Source organism: Balaenoptera acutorostrata, chromosome 11 (assembly GCF_949987535.1).
Source record: "Balaenoptera acutorostrata chromosome 11, mBalAcu1.1, whole genome shotgun sequence".
Taxonomy (NCBI): domain Eukaryota; kingdom Metazoa; phylum Chordata; class Mammalia; order Artiodactyla; family Balaenopteridae; genus Balaenoptera; species Balaenoptera acutorostrata.
In genome coordinates this window covers 96,592,112-96,602,239 of record NC_080074.1, presented here as the reverse complement: position 1 = coordinate 96,602,239, position 10,128 = coordinate 96,592,112, and the positions used below count along the sequence as shown (strand labels likewise).

Genomic DNA, 10,128 nt, shown 5'->3' with positions numbered 1-10,128 from the left:
CTGAGCACTCCTTCCAGCTCCATTTCCTCAGATGGGAGAAGAGGAAGGCGCAGGCCAAAAGAGGAAAAAGGCAGTAACATGGGATTCCTGCAAAATCACATCACAAACAGCAAAGAGAATTGGACCTTTCATCTTAAGATCTCACAGCTATTTATACTTGACATTTCTGTATCTGCAGTCAGACATAATTGTACTTAATTTATGTAGAGAGCGTTTTGACTTGCCCATGGTTAGAATTTCACCTCTTAGGCATAAGCAAAAACAACAACGATATATTAGTTTGTGAGATCAGCCCCATTGTTTCTGATTTTTAATGAACTCTGCAAAGTTCCTTAATCAAGGAGGTGCTGGAGGTCTGTTCTGGTCCCAGCTCTGGGCAGCGTGGTTGGCCTGGCCGCCTGCATGGGCATGACTGCATTGTTGGGGAGGAAGTTTTCCTCCACCCTTCTAGGTTCTTCTGGCTGGTCTAAGAATGAAATTGACACAGAACAGATTAGCAGGAGAAAATCAAACAAAAGTTTAACAACAAGTATACATGGGAGAGACCCAGGAAAACGGGGTAACTCACCACAATGTTGGCCAAAGCCCTCCCCTTAAATACTACCTTCAGCTAAAGACGAAAGAAAATGTTGGGGATGGGGTTTGGGATTTGGAAGGGGAGGAAAGCAATTCACATGGAGTTAGTAAAGCGAATGTTTGGTAAACGAATGTTTGCTGGGCCATCCAGAGACAGTGGGATACAGAGGACTCTGGTCTCCAGGCCCTGCTGAGCTTCCCCACTACACTCAGCCCATACTCTTTGCAGTTCCCTCTAGTGACAGCTCTATTCCAGGAACAGGCCTTCTATCTAAATTCTTTTATGAAGTTATGGGGAAGGTCAAAGTTCCTGAGTCTTCTGTTTCTTAAAAATAATCAGCCTAAATTAATCCTCAGGCCAAAAAGGCATATTTTGGGGTGGCAAATTTTGCTTCCCTACAGCATAGTGGGTGATTTGGAGGTTGTCACACACACAACCATGAATGGTCAAAGGCTGCATTCAATCACATTGCAAATCCCTCATGCTCTGGTGAAAGAAAGAGATGCTAAAATTCCATTTCCTGATGGCCACATGAACACTCTCAATAGGGTGTGTCATCTGCCTAGGGATAACCTGAACCTCTTGGGAAGATGAGGATCTATTAATCTGGGAGAATCTCTTCACAGCACAGACTTTCAAAGATGTGTGTTCCCATCTCCAGTGGCAACAGATGTGCCTGGGTTTCCTCTTGCCCTCTGTCCCACACGTGGCTGGTGGGATGGAGGAAGCATTTGATGAAGTGATCTGTAGTCTCTGTCACTGCCCGCTTGGGTTTGGTGGCACATTCTTATTCCTAATTTCTGGTTTCTTTAGGGAGAAGGACAGAGAGAAGTGAATTAACATTCGGTGAGTCCTTATAATGAATCAGACACATTACATACATGATTTCACAGGTTGTAACATTCCCTGAGAATCCTGGTTTTTTGAAAATCCATGTTAAGGAACATGGCGGATGATCTACACTTCAGACCAGAACACAGGAGATAAGGGGACAGGAGGATTCTCTTTGTAGAACCTCCTCAGTTCTCTCTGCTCACAGGAGATGAAAATGGTGACACGATGTCAGATTCTAAAACTGATAGACTTCCACATTTGGGCACTTTTTGGGAGTGCAAATCTTCCTTTGCAGGTTTGTGAAATGATAGGCTCATATTACTTTCTGGACTGTCATACCCAATGGCAATAGCGTTTTGGATTTGTACTGGTGACCCTGAAGAAACAATTTAGCATCTTAGCATAACTCATTGAGAGAACATTCTCAGCACTTCATAAATCATGTGTCTGAGATGCATGGCTGTTAGGTGATCAGGCCGTGACCAAGGTACCTCTGCCCATCTTGCAGGACAAGTATCTCAGAGAAAATAAACTCACTGGATACCCTGAACATGTATCATGATGTCAATAGCATGATAACTATTTGTAGTATCTGCTTAATTTTGGTTCTTATTGCCTTAGTTTTGCTTTTGCTCATAAGAGTTGTTGCTTGCTGACCATAATAGCTCAGAACTTAATTCCATTGACACCTTTTTTGGATAGATGACACACCTTGTGGCTCAGAGATCCCAGGAAGAGTGTGAAGATGTGGCTTCTGAAGTTTGACCCTGGCGGTTTCCTGTGGGTGGGGAGGTGGTCTGTTCCACATGCTGAGTTGCTGGAAAGAACTTACATGAATTATTGTATTCTGCTTTGCATATATAAATATTTAAGTCTGTGCTTAATAATATCCTTGATGTAAATATCCTATGAACACATGAACTGCTAAATCAGCCTTTCAGATAAGTTCAATGGGCTTGTCATCCCACAAACAGTTTTTAACAGCCTGCCCTCTCTCCAGGCTACAAAACCTGTATCACAGAGACAGTAAAACTGATTAAAAACAATTAACATTCTTTCCTATTCCTATAAATTATATAACATTATTTCCTATTCCTATATCTAACATTCATATTCCTATTCTTTCCTATTTCCTTAAGCTTTTCTTAAGCTTCTTCTGGTAATAGGTATGTAGAACGGTGACATATGAGACTTATCAATTTACAAGTGTTTAGTGGACATCTTTACTATAAAGCTAAGTGTAGATGCCTGATCCAAAAGAGGTGGGAGATATTGTCCCTGCCCTCAAACACTAATAATAAAGTCCAGGAGTTAAAAATAACACTCAAGAAGTAAGCATAAAAATGTTTGACAATATGTATAAATTGTGTGACTAGCCTCTGTCCTGGAGTGCTGGGGAAGGTCATCATGGAGATCCAGAAATGAGCTGGGACTTGAAAAAATTGTAGAATTTGTATTATTAATAATAATTATAATAATGGAGCACATTACCATTTACAGTGAGTTCTTTTTATGATCCCTATACCACCTCTCTGAGATAGGTGGTGGAAGGAAGGAATAGAATTTGTTGAAAAATATGCTAAGTGGACCAGATGACACCTGCACACGAAGTGGGTTTCATTACAGAAGAGGAATCTTGAGCTTAGGGAACCCAAATCTTTTATAATGGGGAGTAAAAGCCTTGATTTTTGTTCCGAAGGGAGACTCTGTCTTCCAAGGCTGTTTATTATACCAATGTCTTTGAAAAGATAAATCTGGAACAAAGAGTAGTCAGTGCCTCTCTCATAAGACATGCAAACTTATGAGAGACCCAAGGAGAATTGTCTCTCATTACTGTCTCAAGATTACCCAGCTAGTAAGCATCAGGGATAGGATTAGAACCAAAGCAGCCAAGATCATTGAAATGGTCTCACTGATTCCCTGTCCAAGATATCAGACTCAGATTTGTTCCAACACCTGGGACCAGCCCTCATCCCATTTGGGAAGTTTTGTTGCTGGTCTGGCTCATATGAGGCATCACTCATCAATGATTGGGCTCCTTTTTTGCCCTTTGGAGCCAAGTCCCAACCTTGGGCTCCATTCTTGTGGTGTTTCTTGCCTTGTTTCTCATGGCTGAAGTGCCTGTCTTGGTACTTGACCCACTTCCACAGTCTCAGGAATTCCCCTGCCATTTTCCGGGCCACTCTGGGTCAGCATCATGCCTGGATCTGTGTGTCTTCTACCCCACTGTACTTGGTGCAGTTGTCATAGTTGCAGGAACTCCCGATAGTGACCTGCCTACCAAGAGCTTTGTGCTGTCATTCCTTCTACTAAGGCTACTCTGAAGGCCTAGTTGGGCTTCAGATATCCCCTCCTGTAACATCTCCTCCCACGTGCTTGTAAGACCATGTCCAGTGTGTTTTGTTTCTGGGTCATCGTCCAGTTGCTTACTTGATTTCATTCCAGTGGGAGAGGGAGAAGGTGATGGGGAGATCGAAGATGAGCAGCATGAGCAGAGTGCTGCCGGGTGATAGTGATACTGGACCAGCCGGGAGGGCAGCCTGATTAGAGCCAAGGGGAAGAGTGGCACAGAAGAGCCTCTGAATGCCAGGCTGAAGAACACTGATGGAACAACTGCTAAATCATAGAGCATCGTAAAACTTGATGGTAGTGTGCTCGGTCTGATGGAGAGAGCATGGATTTGGGAATCAAACAGAATTGGGTTTGAATCCTGGATCTGCTGTGTACTCGAGCATGACCTTGGAACTTTTGCTCTCTGCCTCACAGTTTCTCATCTGTAAAATGGTAGTAATAACACCTATTTCATGGGGCTGTGATGAGGATCGTTGGTAACACACATGAAACACCTACCAAATGCTATTCTGCATTTATCATTATGGAATGTTTGCCCGGGGTAGACCTTAGATCTTATTTAATCTAACCCTCTTATTTAATTAAATTAATTACTTTATTTATTGAAGTATAGTTGATTTACAATATTGTGTTAGTTTCATCTGTACAGCATAGTGATTCAGTATTTTTGCAGATTATACTCCATTTTAGGTTATTACAAGATAATGGGTATAATCCCCTGTGCTTAAATTAACAGTATGTCCTTGTTGCTTATCTATTTTATATATAGTAGTTTGTATGGTCTAACCCTCTTATTTTACACACAAGAAAAAAACAAAGCACAGAGCGGTCAGAAAAATGACCTGTTCGCCCAGCCTTGCCAACTAGTGACAGCGTCTTATTCATTGGACACTTACTATCTATCAAAGAGTGCGTGAGAGTGTGCAGTCCCACATTTATAACTTGACTTTACTGCAAGCAGTTAGGAGCAACTTCCGGAGACACGGTCCGTGGGTTTGATTCTGGCTTACCCTGTGCAGGGGAACTTGCCTTTCTTAGCCATAGACTATCTACATGTAAACCAGTAAAGTGCTCCTGTGACATAGCCAGTCTCCTAGCACTTGAGCCTCACTCCCTTTCCCCCATTCCTCAAAAATACCTCATCCTTTGCTGCCACTCAGGGTCACTTCAACCAGCTAATTCCTACTCATCCTGCAGGGCTCAGCCTAAGTGCCGTTTTCTCAACGAAGCCTTCCCAGAACTCCAGTGAGGGAAGTTTGCATGTCATGTGCTCCTGTAACACCCTGTGTTCTCCTTCACAGTATTCTTTCTGCTCCTTATGACATCACAAGCACCCTCCTTTTCCGCTGGGTGATCTCTGTGAGAGCAGCGGTTGGTTGGTCTTGTTTTCCGGGACATCCCCAGAGCTCAGCAGACAGTAGATGTTTAATGAATGTTGGTTAAATGATTAAACAAGGTTTGCCAACTGCAATAGTTGTTCCAGAATCTTGGCGTTGCTGCTTGGAGTGTAAAAAAATACTCTCAAAATTGGAAGATAATAGTCTCAGAAGAAAGGAGAGTTCTTCCCAAGAAAGGCAATTGGAAAAGTTATGCAGACATGGATAAATTTATGTAATCTACGTAGTATACGTCTCCACATACACAAGCATATTGCATTGCCCTTATTTTTCCCATTTCATCTTGCCGTGACACTTCATCGTGGACTTACTTGGCCCAAGGACTGGCATTTGGAAACTGCTATGCTAAAAGTCACAGCCATTAATTAACTGTAGCAATTTTCATTGCTCCACATTGCTGAGGAAAGCAAATTTCACAGTCCCAAAGGTTTTCATTACAAAGGTACCAAATATACATCCATCTTTTATTTCCTCTTGGTCCAATTTTTACCCCTAGTTCTACTTTTTTTTTTTTTTTTTTTTTTAATGAAAACCTCACTTTGTCGCCAGGGCTTATTTAGTTCCCAGGACAGTGCATCCCATCCAGGCAAGGGAAGTAGCAGTAAGTGCAGAAAAGGAGCACTCCTCTGGGAAGTGTCATTTAACCAGAGTGAAACGTGACCCTTATAGCTGCTGAAATGCCTTCATGGATTTATGGTGTCCTCAGATGGGCCCTATCCTGCCCCAGGGTGACAGCAAGGGAACCGTGCTTAGGAAATGGGGCACGGGGACCCCATGTTCAGCTGTGCAGGCTGCACCATGCCCAGGGGTCCCCAGCTAAGGGGAGGGAGCTCTCTCTCCTAGCTATGCATCCAAATGGGGACTGGCTCTGCTAGGAAGACAAGGCCATGTGTCCCTAGGTCACACGGAGGAGAAAGGGCCAGAGGTGATGTTGATTCACCGCGTCCGTGGAGTGTTTTGGTTTAGGGGATGTGGGTTTTGCAGTCAAGGAGACAGGGGTGTAGCTCTCTGCTCCACCACTTACTGTGTGACGTTAGGCAAGTTTGTAAGCCTCAGTTTCCTTCTCTGTAAAAAGGATAATGACAATATCTCTTTCATAAAGTTGGTGGAAGGATTACATGAGATAATGCAGGCAGAAGCCTCTCAGAGTGGCAGGACCATGTTCAGGGCTTCCTAAATTCCGCCTCTGTCCATGGTGCCATGATGCCCATGGCCATCCAGGAAGTGCTCAAGGGCAGACAACTCTTATGCCCTTTGCTCACTTCCCCCCATCTCACTGCCCTGTCCCAGCCCGTGCCTCCCCTTCCTGACCCCATCATTCTTGTTCACTAAAACCAGAAACCCAAGACCGTCCTAGCCGCCTCTCTCTTCCTCTCCCTCACCTCTAACATCTAAGCGGTCTCAAAGTCTATCAGTGCTACCACCTCCGCCTCCATTCCCACCGCTCTCACCCCTGCTGCTTGGCCCAGAAGAGCATGATTCCTCTCTTAGTCCATGGCAGCAGCCCCGGGGCTGGCTCCCCTCGCCAATCTTCCAGAAATGCAAATCTGATCTCATGGACTCTCTTGCTGAAGACTATCACTGTTTAGGTTCGGGATAAAGCTCCAAGTTCTTTGGGGGTAATTATGGCTCGGCAAGACCTGGGCCGTCTCCTCCTGCTCGTACCCCCATTCGGGTGTACCAGAGACGTGACACTGTTTGTGAACTCCCAACAGCTTTGTGTGGTTTTCTGTCTCTGTGCCTTAAACACATTTCCCCTTTCTGGAATGCTGTTAATAATGAGGAGGAGGAGGACGAAGCAGAGGAGGATGGTAATAAGAATAACAGCCAACATGTACTGGGAATTTACAATGTACGATTCTCAAGGCTCAGTGCTTTACATTCATAATCTGCCTTTCCCCAACTCATCAAATATAATTATCAGTTTTGTTGTTGTTGTTGAAATCTCAGGACATTTATTTATTTATTCTTTTTTTTTTTTTAAACTTTGGGTTTATTTATTTATTTATGGCTGTGTTGGGTCTTCGTTTCTGTGCGAGGGCTTTTTCTAGTTGTGGCAAGTGGGGGCCACTCTTCATCGCAGTGCGCGGGCCTCTCACTATCGCGGCCTCTCTTGTTGCGGAGCACAGACTCCAGACGCGCAGGCTCAGTAATTGCTGCTCACGGGACCAGCTGCTCCGCGGCATGTGGGATCTTCCCAGACCAGGGCTCGAACCCGTGTCCCCTGCATTGGCAGGCAGATTCTCAACCACTGTGCCACCAGGGAAGCCCTATTCTTTTGTTTTTTAAAAAAAACTATTTTATATTGGAGTACAGTTGATTAACAACGTTGTGTTAGTTTCAGGTGTGCAGCAAAGTGATTCAGTTATACATATACATGTGTCTATTCTTTTTCAAATTCTTCTCCCAATTAGGTTGTTGCAGAATATTGAGCAGAGTTCCCTGTGCTATGCAGTGGGTCCTTGTTGGTTATCCATTTTATTTTATTTTTTAAAAAATATTTATTTAGTGAGCCTCCCATCAAGCCTCTTAGATAGCCTCAACCACCAGAGAGCAGACAACAGAAGCAAGAAAAACTACAATCCTGCAGCCTGTGGACCAAAAACCACAGTTACAGAAAGACAGAGAAGATGAAAAGGCAGAGGGCTATGTACCAGATGAAGGAACAAGAAAAAACCCCAGAAAAACAACTAAATGAAGTGGAGATAGGCAACCTTCCAGAAAAAGAATTCAGAATAATGATAGTGAAGATGATCCAGGACCTCGGAATAAGAATGGAGGCAAAGATTGAGAAGATGCAAGAAATGATTAACAAAGACCTAGAAGAATTAAAGAACAAACAAACAGAGATGACCAATACAATAACTGAAATGAAAACTACACTAGAAGGAATCAATAGCAGAATAACTGAGGCAGAAGAACGGATAAGTGACCTGGAAGACAGAATGGTGGAATTCACTGCTGCGGAACAGAATAAAGAAAAAAGAATGAAAAGAAATGAAGACAGCCTAAGAGACCTCTGGGACAACATTAAACGCAACAACATTCGCATTATAGGGGTCCCAGAAGGAGAAGAGAGAGAGAAAGGACCAGAGAAAATATTTGAAGAGATTATAGTCGAAAACTTCCCTAACATGGGAAAGGAAATAGCCACCCAAGTCCAGGAAGCGCAGAGAGTCCCATACAGAATAAACCCAAGGAGAAACACGCCGAGACACATAGTAATCAAAGTGGCAAAAATTAAAGACAAAGAAAAATTACTGAAAGCAGCAAGGGAAAAACGACAAATAACATACAAGGGAACTCCCATAAGGTTAACAGCTGATTTCTCAGCAGAAACTCTGCAAGCCAGAAGGGAGTGGCATGATATACTTAAAGTGATGAAAGGGAAGAACCTACAACCAAGATTACTCTACCCAGCAAGGATCTCATTTAGATTTGATGGAGAAATCAAAAGCTTTACAGACAAGCAAAAGCTAAGAGAATTCAGCACCACCAAACCAGCTCTACAACAAATGCTAAAGGAACTTCTCTAAGTGGGAAACACAAGAGAAGAAAAGGACCTACAAAAACAAACCCAAAACAATTAAGAAAATGGTCATAGGAACATACATATCGATAATTACCTTAAACGTGAATGGATTAAATGCCCCAACCAAAAGACATAGACTGGCTGAATGGATACAAAAACAAGACCCATATATATGCTGTCTACAAGAGACCCACTTCAGACCTAGGGACACATACAGACTGAAAGTCAGGGGATGGAAAAAGATATTCCATGCAAATGGAAATCAAAAGAAAGCTGGAGTAGCTATACTCATATCAGATAAAATAGACTTTAAAATAAAGAATGTTACAAGAGACAAGGAAGGACACTACATAATGATCAAGGGATCAATCCAAGAAGAAGATATAACAATTATAAATATATATGCACCCAACATAGGAGCACCTCAATACATAAGGCAACTGCTAACAGCTATAAAAGAGGAAATCGACAGTAACACAATCATAGTGGGGGACTTTAACACCTCACTTACACCAATGGACAGATCATCCAAAATGAAAATAAATAAGGAAACAGAAGCTTTAAATGACACAATAGACCAGATAGATTTAATTGATATATATAGGACATTCCATCCAAAAACGGCAGATTACACGTTCTTCTCAAGTGCGCATGGAACATTCTCCAGGATAGATCACATCTTGGGTCACAAATCAAGCCTCAGTAAATTTAAGAAAATTGAAATCATATCAAGCATCTTTTCTGACCACAACGCTATGAGATTAGAAATGAATTACAGGGAAAAAAACGTAAAAAAGACAAACACATGGAGGCTAAACAATACGTTACTAAATAACCAAGAGATCACTGAAGAAATCAAACAGGAAATTAAAAAATACCTAGAGACAAATGACAATGAAAACACGACGACCCAAAACCTATGGGACGCAGCAAAAGCGGTTCTAAGAGGGAAGTTTATAGCTATACAAGCCTACCTAAAGAAACAAGAAAAATCTCAAGTAAACAATCTAACCTTACACCTAAAGAAACTAGAGAAAGAAGAACAAACAAAACCCAAAGTTAGCAGAAGGAAAGGAATCATAAAGATCAGAGCAGAAATAAATGAAATAGAAACAAAGAAAACAATAGCAAAGATCAATAAAACTAAAAGTTGGTTCTTTGAGAAGATAAACAAAATTGATAAGCCATTAGCCAGACTCATCAAGAAAAAGAGGGAGAGGACTCAAATCAATAAAATCAGAAATGAAAAAGGAGAAGTTACAACAGACACCGCAGAAATACAAAACATCCTAAGAGACTACTACAAGCAACTTTATGCCAATAAAATGGACAACCTGGAAGAAATGGACAAATTCTGAGAAAGGTATAACCTTCCAAGACTGAATCAGGAAGAAACAGAAAATATGAACAGACCAATCACAAGTAATGAAATTGAA

The 10,128-nt window shown here is 42.2% G+C and overlaps 1 long non-coding RNA gene across 1 annotated transcript in view; it reads left to right on the top strand.

Moving 5' to 3' along the window:
- The window catches only part of LOC130709242 (uncharacterized), a 56,178-nt gene that overhangs the window by 13,531 nt on the left and 32,519 nt on the right, over window positions 1-10,128 (top strand). The window lies entirely within an intron of this gene.